Source organism: Colobus angolensis, unplaced genomic scaffold (assembly GCF_000951035.1).
Source record: "Colobus angolensis palliatus isolate OR3802 unplaced genomic scaffold, Cang.pa_1.0 Scaffold34, whole genome shotgun sequence".
Lineage (NCBI taxonomy): Eukaryota > Metazoa > Chordata > Mammalia > Primates > Cercopithecidae > Colobus > Colobus angolensis.
In genome coordinates this window covers 3,883,228-3,894,051 of record NW_012116710.1, presented here as the reverse complement: position 1 = coordinate 3,894,051, position 10,824 = coordinate 3,883,228, and the positions used below count along the sequence as shown (strand labels likewise).

General features: G+C 43.4%; 1 pseudogene; it reads left to right on the top strand.

Annotated features, from left to right (window-relative positions):
- Positions 1–2,243: 2,243 nt before the first annotated feature.
- Positions 2,244–3,525, top strand: LOC105519104 (annotated as a pseudogene).
- The last annotated feature ends 7,299 nt before the right edge of the window (positions 3,526–10,824 follow it).

Genomic DNA, 10,824 nt, shown 5'->3' with positions numbered 1-10,824 from the left:
AAAAAAAAAAAAAAAAAAAAAAAAAAAAATTCAGACAAGCCTTCTTCTGAATAGCCAAAAATTGGAAAACAACCCATGTGTTCATCAACAGGTGAATGAATAAACAAACTATGGTAGTTCATAAAATGGATTATATAGCAATGAAAATTAATGAACTACTGCCATGTGCAATGACATGAATGAATCTCAAAGATATTGTATTGGCCAAAAGAAACCAGATGCAGGAGTGCATACTATATGTGGTTCCATTTGTGTGAAGTTCAAAAACAAACAAGGCGCAGTGGTGCATCCCTGTAATCCCAGCACTTTGGGAGGCTAGATGGGAGGGTTGCTTGAGCCCAAGAGTTCAAGACCAGCCTGGATGATAACATAGTGAGACCCCATCACTACAAAAATATTTTTTAAAAATCAGCCAGGTGTGGGCTGGGTGTGGTGACTCGTGCCTGTAATCCCAGCACTTAGGGAGGCTGAGGCAGGCGGATCACCTGAGGTCAGGAGTTTAAGACCATCCTGACCAATATGGCGAAACCTCATCTCTACTAAAAATATAAAAATTAGCCAGGCGTGGTGGCAGGCACCTGTAATCCCAGCTACTCAGGAGGCTGAGGCAGGAGAATCACTTGAAGCTGGGAGGCGGAGATTGCAGTGAGCCGAGATCGTGCCACTGCACTCCAGCCTGGGGGATAGAGCGAGACTGCCTCCAAAAAAAAAAAAAAATTGTTTTCACCAATTTTTCCGTCAATGTCCTATTCCTGTAGAAGGATCCAATTCAGGGTTACTCATTATATTTAGTTTCCAGGTCTCTTCAGTATCTTCCAATCTGTGACTCTCCACCTTCTCTTGTTTTTAATGACCTTAATACTTTTTAAAAGAACTGGTTGGCTATTTTACAGAATGTCCCTCAGTTTGGGTTTGTCGAAGGCTTTTCTCGTGATTAGGTTGAAGTTACGCATTTTTTGGCTAGAATACAGCATAAGCAGTGTTATGCTTTCTTCAGTGCATCAGAGCAGGGGCTTTGTGATGTCACTAAGTCTTCTTACTGCTGGTGTTAATCTTGATCACTTAGCTAAACTGCGTCTGGGTTGAGTTTCTCTACTATAAAGTTGCTCTGTTTCTCTTTGTAATTAATAATTTTATACTTTTTGTAAATTTGTATTTAAATTTTATTAACTTAAGAAACTGCACCGAATAAATATCTTGGAGGAGATTTTTTGAGATGACCAAAATATCCTATTTCTTCTCAAAATTCCACCTACTAATTTTAGCATCCATTGGTGGATCTTTCTTTTATGAATATTACTGTTGAATGGTGAGTTTCTGTTTCCCTGTTTCTCTCTTTTTGAGACAGGGTCTTGCTCTGTTACCCAGGCTAGAGTGCAGTAATGCGATCTCAGTTCACTGTAGTCTTGACCTCCTGGACTTAAGTGATCCTCCCACCTCAGCTTCCTAAGTAGCTGGGACTACAGGCTTGTGCCACCATGCCTGGCTAATTTTTTGTAGAGATAGGGTTTCACTGTGTTGCCCAAGCTGGTCTCAAACTCCTGAGCTCAAGTGATCCTCCCATCTCAGCCTCCCAAAGTGCTGGGATTATAGGAGTGCACCATTGCATCCAGTCTCCTTCTACATTTATTAATTAAAATTCTTCTGGAAGGAAGATATGGTCATTTCTCCCCCATTTATTTATTTTCAATTATTTATTTAAATCTGTGGTCTCTGGCCAGGCACAGTGGCTCATGCCTGTAGTCCCAGCACTTTGGGAGGTCGAGGCAGGAGGATCACTTGAGCTCAAGAGTTCAAGACCAGCTTGGACAACATGACAAAACCCCATCTCTATTAAAAAATAATAATAGGGCCAGGCGTGGTGGCTCAAGCCTGTAATCCCAGCACTTTGGGAGGCCGAGACGGGCGGATCACAAGGTCAGGAGATTGAGACCATCCTGACTTACACAGTGAAACCCCGTTTCTACTAAAAAAATACAAAAAACTAGCCGGGCAAGGTGGCGGGCGCCTGTAGTCCCAGCTACTCGGGAGGCTGAGGCAGGAGAATGGCGTAAACCCAGGAGGCGGAGCTTGCAGTGAGCTGAGATCCAGCCACTGGACTCCAGCCTGGGCGACAGAGCGAGACTCCGTCTCAAAAAAAAAAAATATATATATATATATATATACACACACATATATATAATAATAATAACAGGTAGTCGGCAAAGCTGAGTCCTGTCCTCTCGTCCTCCTCCCCGGACAGCATGAGCTTCAGCAATCACTCCACCTTCTCCACCAACTACCGGTCCCCGGGCTCTGTCCAGGTGCCCAGCTAGGGCGCCCAGCTGGTCAGCAGCATGGTCAGCGTCTGTGCAGGCACTGGGGGCTCTGGTTCCTGGATCTCTGTGTCCCGCACCACCAGCTTCCAGGGCAGCATAGGGTCCGGGGGCCTGGCTGCAGGTTTGGCTGGGGGTCTGGCAGGAATGGGAGGCATCCAGAACAAGAAGGAGACCATGCAAAGCCTGAACAACCACCTGGCCTCCTACCTGGACAGAGCCTGGAGACCGAGAACCAGAGGCTGGAGAGCAAAATCCGGGAGCACCTGGAGAAGAAGGGACCCCAGGTCAGAGACTTGGAGCCATTACTTCAAGACCATCGAGGACCTGAGAGCTCAGATCTTCGCAAATACTGTGGACAATGCCCGCATCGTTCTGCAGATCGACAATGCCCGTCTTGCTGCTGATGACTTTAGAGTCAAGTATGAGACAGAGCTGGCCATGCGCCAGTCTGTGGAGAACAACATCCATGGGCTCTGCAAGGTCACTGATGACACCAATGTCACTCAGCTGCAGCTGGAGACAGAGGTCGAGGCTCTCAAGGAGGAACTGCTCTTCATGAAGAAGAACCACGAGGCGGAAGTAAAAGGCCTACAAGCCCAGATTGCCAGCTCTGGGCTGACCGTGGAGGTAGATGCCCCCAAATCTCAGGACCTCACCAAGATCATGGCAGATATCCAAGCCCAATATGACAAGCTGTCTCAGAAGAACCGAGAGGAGCTGGACAAGTACTGGTCTCAGCAGATTGAGGAGAGCACCACAGTGGTCACCACGTAGTCTACCGAGGTTGGAGCTGCTGAGATGATGCTCACAGAGCTGAGACGTACAGTCCAGTCCTTGGAGATTGAGCTGGACTCCATGAGAAATCTGAAGCCCAGCTTGGAGAACAGCCTGAGGGAGGTGGAGGCCCGCTACACCCTGCAGATAGAGCAGCTCAATGGGATCTTGCTGCACCTGGAGTCAGAGCTGGCACTGACTTGGGCAGAGGGACAGCCAGACCCAGGAGTATGAGGCCCTGCTGAACATCAAGGTCAAGCTGGTGGCTGAGTTTGCCACCTACTGCTGCCTGCTGGAAGATGGTGAGGACTTCAATCTTGATGCCCTGGACAGCAGCAACTCCATGCAAACCATCCAGAAAACCACCACCCACCAGATAGTTGATGACAAAGTGGTGTCTGAGACCAACGATGCCAAAATTCTGAAACATTAAGCCAGCAGAAGCAGGGTACCCTTTGGGGAGCAGGAGGCCAATAAAAAGTTCAGAGGTAAAATAATAATAATAAATTAAAAATCAACAAATAAACATGTGGTCTCCTGTATATTCATTCTGTATTTTGGGTTACAATCCAATAACATTACTATTTATTTTGTTCCTCAAATTGCTCTTGGTTTGCCCATTGAGAGCTCCTTCAAGTTGGCTCCTATGTTCCTTTGACAAGCCCCCATTCTTTTTGGAGCATTTCCTTTCTTTCTTTTATTTATTTTTTTATAACAAAATATATTCTAGGCTTATCTTATATTTCCCCTGTTCTAACCCTATAATCAGCATCCACTTTTCTAAGGAGCACTGGTTCCTTTGATTGGAAAGTGGTACTTAGAAACCAATATCTGGGTTCTGGCTATGCTCATTGCTACTGAGATGTCATTTCTTCTAGGTCCTCTCAGAGGACAAAGCTATAAAATATGTATGTGTACACTAACTCTCACACACATACATCTCTATCTATAAAAAAACCCCACAAGTTCATACTGAGATCTCTGATTTCAACCCAACACCAAAGGGTTCATTCTATCCCTCTATCTTTTCTTGTTTGTAACTTTTTTTTTCCTTTTGAGATAGAGTCTTGCTCTGTTGCCCAAGCTGGAGTATAGTGGCACGATCTCAGCTCACTGCAACCTCTGCTTCCCAAGTTCAAGTGATCCTCCTGCCTCAGCCCCCCAGAAGCTGAGATTACAGGCATATGCCACCACGCCTGGCTAATTTTTGTATTTTTAGTAGAGGCAGGGTTTCACCATGTTGGCCAGGCTGGTCTTGAACTCCTGACCTCAGGTGATCCACCCACCTCAGCCTCCCAAAGTGCTGGGATTACAGGCATGAGCCACTGCGCCCGGCCATTTGTAACTATTTTTTTTACAGTAATAAATCTTGTTCTCATTATCTATATTTACTTATTTGTTCAATCCTAGTATACATATACACTACTTGCAGAATTGCTAACCCATACCCCAGTGAGAAACAAATTTGCTAACTAGAGTGCAGTATTTATATGCAGTTCTTTTTGTCTGTAGCCTTACAGAATCCAGCTCAAATTATATATTCCACAGTTACTGAAGTTAGGTCTTTTCTGTCCCTTTGGTGTGGTCTGTTGGTCATTTGGAATAAAGTTAGGTTTATTTGCTAGTATTTGTATTCCAGCTTGGGTTTCCGCAACGTTCTGGTTGGTTTTAATTGTTTCTTTATCTGGGAAGTATGTGAAACATTACTATTGTACCTGGAGTCAAGGCTAACCAAAAAGGTATACTCAGTAAAGTGTTGCTTCCATACCTTCCTTCTTGTCACCCCATTCCAACATACCCCCTGTAGGTAGCCACTCTCTTTAATTTCTGGTTTACCTTTCCTAGATTTCTTTTGCACAAATGAGCAGAAATGTGTATTTTCCTATAACATCTTCTTTCTTACATGACCAGTAGCATGCTATGGATACTTTTTTGCACTTTGCTTTCTTTCCCCCTTAACTGTATATATGGAAATCACCCCATATCAACTCATAGAGATCTCCTCCATTTTTTCAACTATATAGTACTCCATTGCTGGAGATGTCATAGTTTATTCAACCACTCTTCTATCTATGGACATTTAAGTTTTTTTCCAATATTTTGTAATTATAAATAATGCTGCAATGAATAGCCTTATAAACATGCATTTTCTTTCTTTTCTTCTGAGATAGGGTCTCATTTTGTCACCCAGGCTGGAGTGCAGTGGCATGATCATAGCTCACTGCACACTTGACCTCCCAAGCAATTCTCCTGCCTCAGCCTCCCAAAGTGCTGGGATTACAGGTGTGACCCACTGCACCCAGCCTCATGTTTTTTTATCTTCAGGTAGATTCCAAGGGGAGGGATTACTGAGTCAAAAGGTAAATGCGTTTGTAGCTTTCTTAGCTACTGCCAAATTCTCCTCCACAAGGGCTGCACCAGTTTGCATTCTCACCAGCAATGTAGGAAAATGTCTGTTTCCCCACAGCCTATGTGTTATGCAAATGCATGTGTTGTCATGCATTTTAGTCTTTGTCAATCTTATGGGTGAGAAACAGTATCTCAGTGTTGTTTTAATTTGCATTTCTCTAATTATGAGTGTGATTTTTTTCAAATGTATGGAGGCCCTTTTTATATCTTTTTGTGAATTATCTATTAATATCTTTCTCCCATTTTTCTATCTAGTTTTTAGTTCTTTGTTCCTCACATTTCTTAAAATAATCTTTTAATTTTAGAACAGTTTTAGAATTATGGAAAAATTGTGAACACAATAGAAAGATTCCTGTATCTCCACATCCAGTTCCCCATATTATTAACAATTTTACATTGACATGGTATATTTGTCACAATTAATGAACCACTGTTGATACATTATTATTGACTAAAAGACTATATTTCTTTCAGGTTGCCTTGGTTTTTACCTAATGTCCTTTTTTTGTTTGTTTTTTGGGGTTTTTTTTTTTTTTTTTGAGACAGAGTCTTACCCAGGCTGGAGTGCAGTGGCACATCTTGACTCACTGCAACCTCTACCTCCCGGGTTCAAGTGATTCTCCTGCCTCAGCCTCCTGAGTAGCTGGGACTACAGGCATGCGCCACCATGCCTGGCTAATTTTTGTATTTTTAGTAGAGATGGGGTTTTGCCATGTTGGCCAGGCTGGTCTCTAACTCCTGACCTCAAGTGATCTGCCCTCCTCAGCCTCCCAAAATGCTGGGATTACAGGCATGAACAACCGCGCCTGGCTACCTAATGTTCTTTTTTGGTTCCAGGATATCACCTTTAGTTATCATGTCTCCTTAGGCTCATCTTGGTTATGACAGTTTGTATTAGACTGTTCTCACACTGTTATGAAGAAATACCCAAGACTGAATAATTTATAAAGGAAACAGGTTTAGTTGACTCACAGTTCTGCATTGCTGGGAAGGCCTCAGAAACTTATACAGCATGGTAGAAGGCAAAGAGAAGCAGGCACCTTCTTGACAGAGTGGCAGGATGGGGTGACTGCAAGCAGGGGAAATGCGAGACGCTTATGAAACCATCAGATCTCGTGAGAACTCACTCACTATCACGAGAATAGCATGAGGGAAACCGCCCCCATGATCCAATTACCTCCACCTGGTCCCACCCTTGACATGTGGGAATTATGGGAATTACAATTGGAGATGAGATTCGGCTGGGGACACAAAACCAAACCATATCACAGTTTCTCAGACTCTCCCTGTTCTTGATGATGCTGACAGTTTTGAGGAGTACTGTTAAAGTATTTTATAGAACGACCTTCAGCTGGGATTTGTCTGATGCTTTTTTTTTATTATAGTTAGACTGGGGTAATGAGCTCCTGCAAGGAAGACCACAGAGGTAAAGCATCATTCTCATCACATATCTGGGGTGCATAATATCAGCATGAATTATCACTGTTGATGTTAACCTTCACCACCTAGCTTGAGGTAGGTTTGTCAGGTTTCTTCACTATAATGTTATTCCTTTCCCCCACCTCCCTTTCCATACTCTACTTTTCAAAAGAAAGTCACTACATGCAGCCCACATCTAAGGAGTGGGGTGTTATGCTCCACTTCCTTAAGGGAGGATTATCTACACAAATTATTTGAAATTGTTCTGCACCAGATATTCATCTATTCTCCCACATTTATTTATTTAACCATCTATTTATATAAGTATGGACTTATGGATATTTTATATTTCGAGTTCTAATCCAATACTACTTTACTTTTTTTTTTTTTTAATTGTTCCAGTTTTGGCCATTGGGAACTCTTTCAGTAGGTTCCTGTGTTCCTTTGACATACCCTGATCTCATGTGTGCATGTGAGTGTGTGTGTGTTTGAGCACTTCCTTATTTACTGGCATTAGAAGATGCTTCAGGCTCATCTTGCATATTTCCTGAAAATCAGCCATTTCTCCAAGTATCCCTGGTTCCTCTTACTGGAGAATGGTATTAGAAATCAAGTTTTGGCTGCTAGATATAATTGTTCCTACTGGGGTGTCATTGCTTGTAGAATCTCTCAGCTGATAGACAAAGAGATAGATGTATGTATACTAATCCATGCATATCCACATATCTATATATATTTCTATATGTAATTATTTGTATCTCTATTAAGCTAAACACAAATTTATACTGATGTGTCCAATTTGAATCCATTATCCAATGGATAATTCTAGCTTCCTCCCCTTGTTTCACTATAACTCCTACTCCAACAACGAGAATATATAGTGATATCACAATGGCTAACCTGTACCCCATGGGAAACAACTTCACAGACTAGAGGATAGTGCTTGTGTATATCTTCTTGTGTCTTTAGTTTTGCAGATTCCATTCATTTCCAAAGTTACTTATGAGGTAGGAGATCAACAGGACTTCTTTTCACAACCTTCCTTATCTAAACAGCATTTACAAAGAAGGCAGCCCAAACCAATTAGGACCAAGATGGCCATGAAAGCAACCTCTAGTTACCCTCACTGCTTATTTGCATTGGCATGTCACTTCCACCAGTGCCACGACTGTTTACAAATGCTGCCATGGCAACGACCCAGAAGTTACCTTATATGATTCTGGGGATGCACCGCCCCTTTTCCAGAAAGTTTGTGAATAACCCACCCCTTATTTCGCATATAATTGAGTGTGGGTATAAATAGAGCTAACCAGCAATCCAGGAGTGCTACTCTAGGCCACTCTGCCTATAAGATAGCCCTGTTAGGGGCCGGGCGCAGTGGCTCATGCCTGTAATCCCAGCACTTTGGGAGGCCGAGACGCGTGGATCATGAGGTCAGGAGATCGAGACCATCCTGGCTAACACGGTGAAACCCCGTCTCTACTAAAAATACAAAAAACTAGCCAGGTGCGGTGGTGGGCGCCTGTAGTCCCGAATACAGGGAGGCTGAGGCAGGAGAATGGCGTGAACCCAGGAGGCGGAGCTTGCAGTGAGCCGAGATTGCGCCACTGCACTCCAGCCTGGGTGACAGAGCGAGACTCCATCTCAAAAAAAAAAAAAAAAAGATAGCCCTGTTCTGTCTGTGGAGCAGCCATTTTGCTGTATACAACATTGCTCGAATAAAATTGCTTTCTTCACTGTTGGCTCCCTCTTGAAATCTTTCCTGAGTGAAGCTAAGAACCCTCCCAGACTGAGCCCCGGTTTTGGGATCTGCCTGAATTACTTAGGTCAGCACCTTTCTCCCACCCTGCATTCAGTGAGGTTGTTGCATACATTTATAATACAGTTGCATTGTTTCATCACATTCTACTTTCCACCCCGAAATCCCCTGACCTCCTAAATGATTTTAGAAACTTTGCAGATGTTAAGATTCATCCTTTGTGCTGTAAAGTTCTATAGGTTTTGACAAATGCATAGTGTTGTGAATTCACTATTAGAGTATTATATATAGTTGCTGTATATACCTTCATCATCCTAAAAAATCCCCTCTGCTTTACCTAGTCACCTCTCCCTCCTTCTTCTGGAGCCCCTGGCAACAACTGACCTTTTTACTGTCTCTATAATTTTGCCTTTTTTTTTTTTTTTTTTGAGATGGAGTCTCATTCTATCGCCCGGGCTGGAGTGCAGTGGCACGATCTCGGCTCACTGCAAACTTCGCCTCCTGGGTTCATGCCATTCTCCTGCCTCAGCCTCCTGAGTAACTGGGACTACAGGCACCCGCCACCGCGCCTGGCTAATTTTTTGTATTGTTAGTAGAGACAGAGTTTCACTGTGTTAGCCAGGATGGTCTTGATCTCCTGACCTCATGATCCGCCCGCCTTGGCCTCCCAAAGTGCTGGGATATCAGGCATGAGCCACCGCGCCCGGCCTATAATTTTGCCTTTTACAGAATGTCGTATAGTTGGAAGCATACAGGATATAGCCTTTTCAGACTGACACCTTTTACTTAGTAATATGCATTTAAGATTCATCTATGTCTTTCCACGAGAACTGTAGAACTTAGCCAGGCGCAGTGGCTCATGCTTATAATCCCAGCACTTTGCGAGGCTGAGGCAGGTGGATCAGCTGAGATCAGGAGTTCAAACCAGCCTGACAGATATGGTGAAACCCCATCTCTACTAAACTACAAAAATTAGCTGAGCATGGTGGCAGACACCTGTAATCCCAGCCACTAGGGAGGCTGAGGCAAGAGAATCGCTTGAACCCTGGAGGTGGAGGTTGCAGTGAGCCAAGATCATGCCATTGCACTCCAGCCTGGGCAACACAGAGACACTCGGTCTGAAAAGAAAAGAAAAAAGGGAAGGGAAGGGAAGGGAAGGGAAGGGAAGGGAAGGAAAGGGGAAGGGAGGGGAGGTAGACAGAACTCTTGGCATATAACAATCCGTCTAAACCCCTGCACTAAGAGATTTGACCGTAAGAACATACCCCTAGAATGACCCCAGACCTTGTTAAAATGCCTGAGAAAGCTCAAGTTGCCTGGAGAACTTACAGTCTATTCTAGCCAGTATCTCACGATAAGCCTCTGACCACCCTTTCTTAAAGCATGTACTAGAAACAGCTTACAATTGCCAATATGTTACTGTTATATCTCAGAAGAGTTTTTCTCAAGGACCTGAAAGCCATTCCTTTGAAATGTAATCATCAGGAACATTTCATGATGTTAGGGCCTCTGTCTACTCTCTGAGGGAGGATAGAACAAACAGAGCTGGCCTAATTGCACTGACCAACCCTTTGTAATTTTTCACTTCTCTGATTCTAGAGACCCGTTCTCCTGGCTCCCTCATTCTCCCTTTAAAACATCCAAATCACCTCTGCACAAATTGGAACGGAGCTCAGCTCTTTCCCCTGCTGTCAGTAGTTACTGAATAAAATCTGTTTTCACTGCTCTAACTAATGTCTGGCTGTGTTTATCATCAACAATAGTGCATTTCTTTTCATTGCTGAAGAATATTCCATTTTATGGATGTACCGTAGTTTGTTTACCCATTCACCAATCAAAGGACATCTTGGTTGCTTCCAGTGTTTAGCTGTTATGAATAAAGCTGCTATAAACATTCATGTGCGGGCTTTCGTGTGGAGGTAAGTTTCAGATCAGTTGCATAACCTAGGAATGCAATTGCTGGCTGGAAGTTACGGTAAAGCTATATATATGGTAAGCTTAGAAGAAACTGCCAAAACTGTATTCCAAAGTGACCGTACCATTTTGCGTTCCCACTAACAATGAATCCAGTTGCTTCACATCCTTACCAGCATTTGGTGGTGTCAGTTTTTTGGATTTTAGCTATTAGAGTAAGTGTGTAGTGAT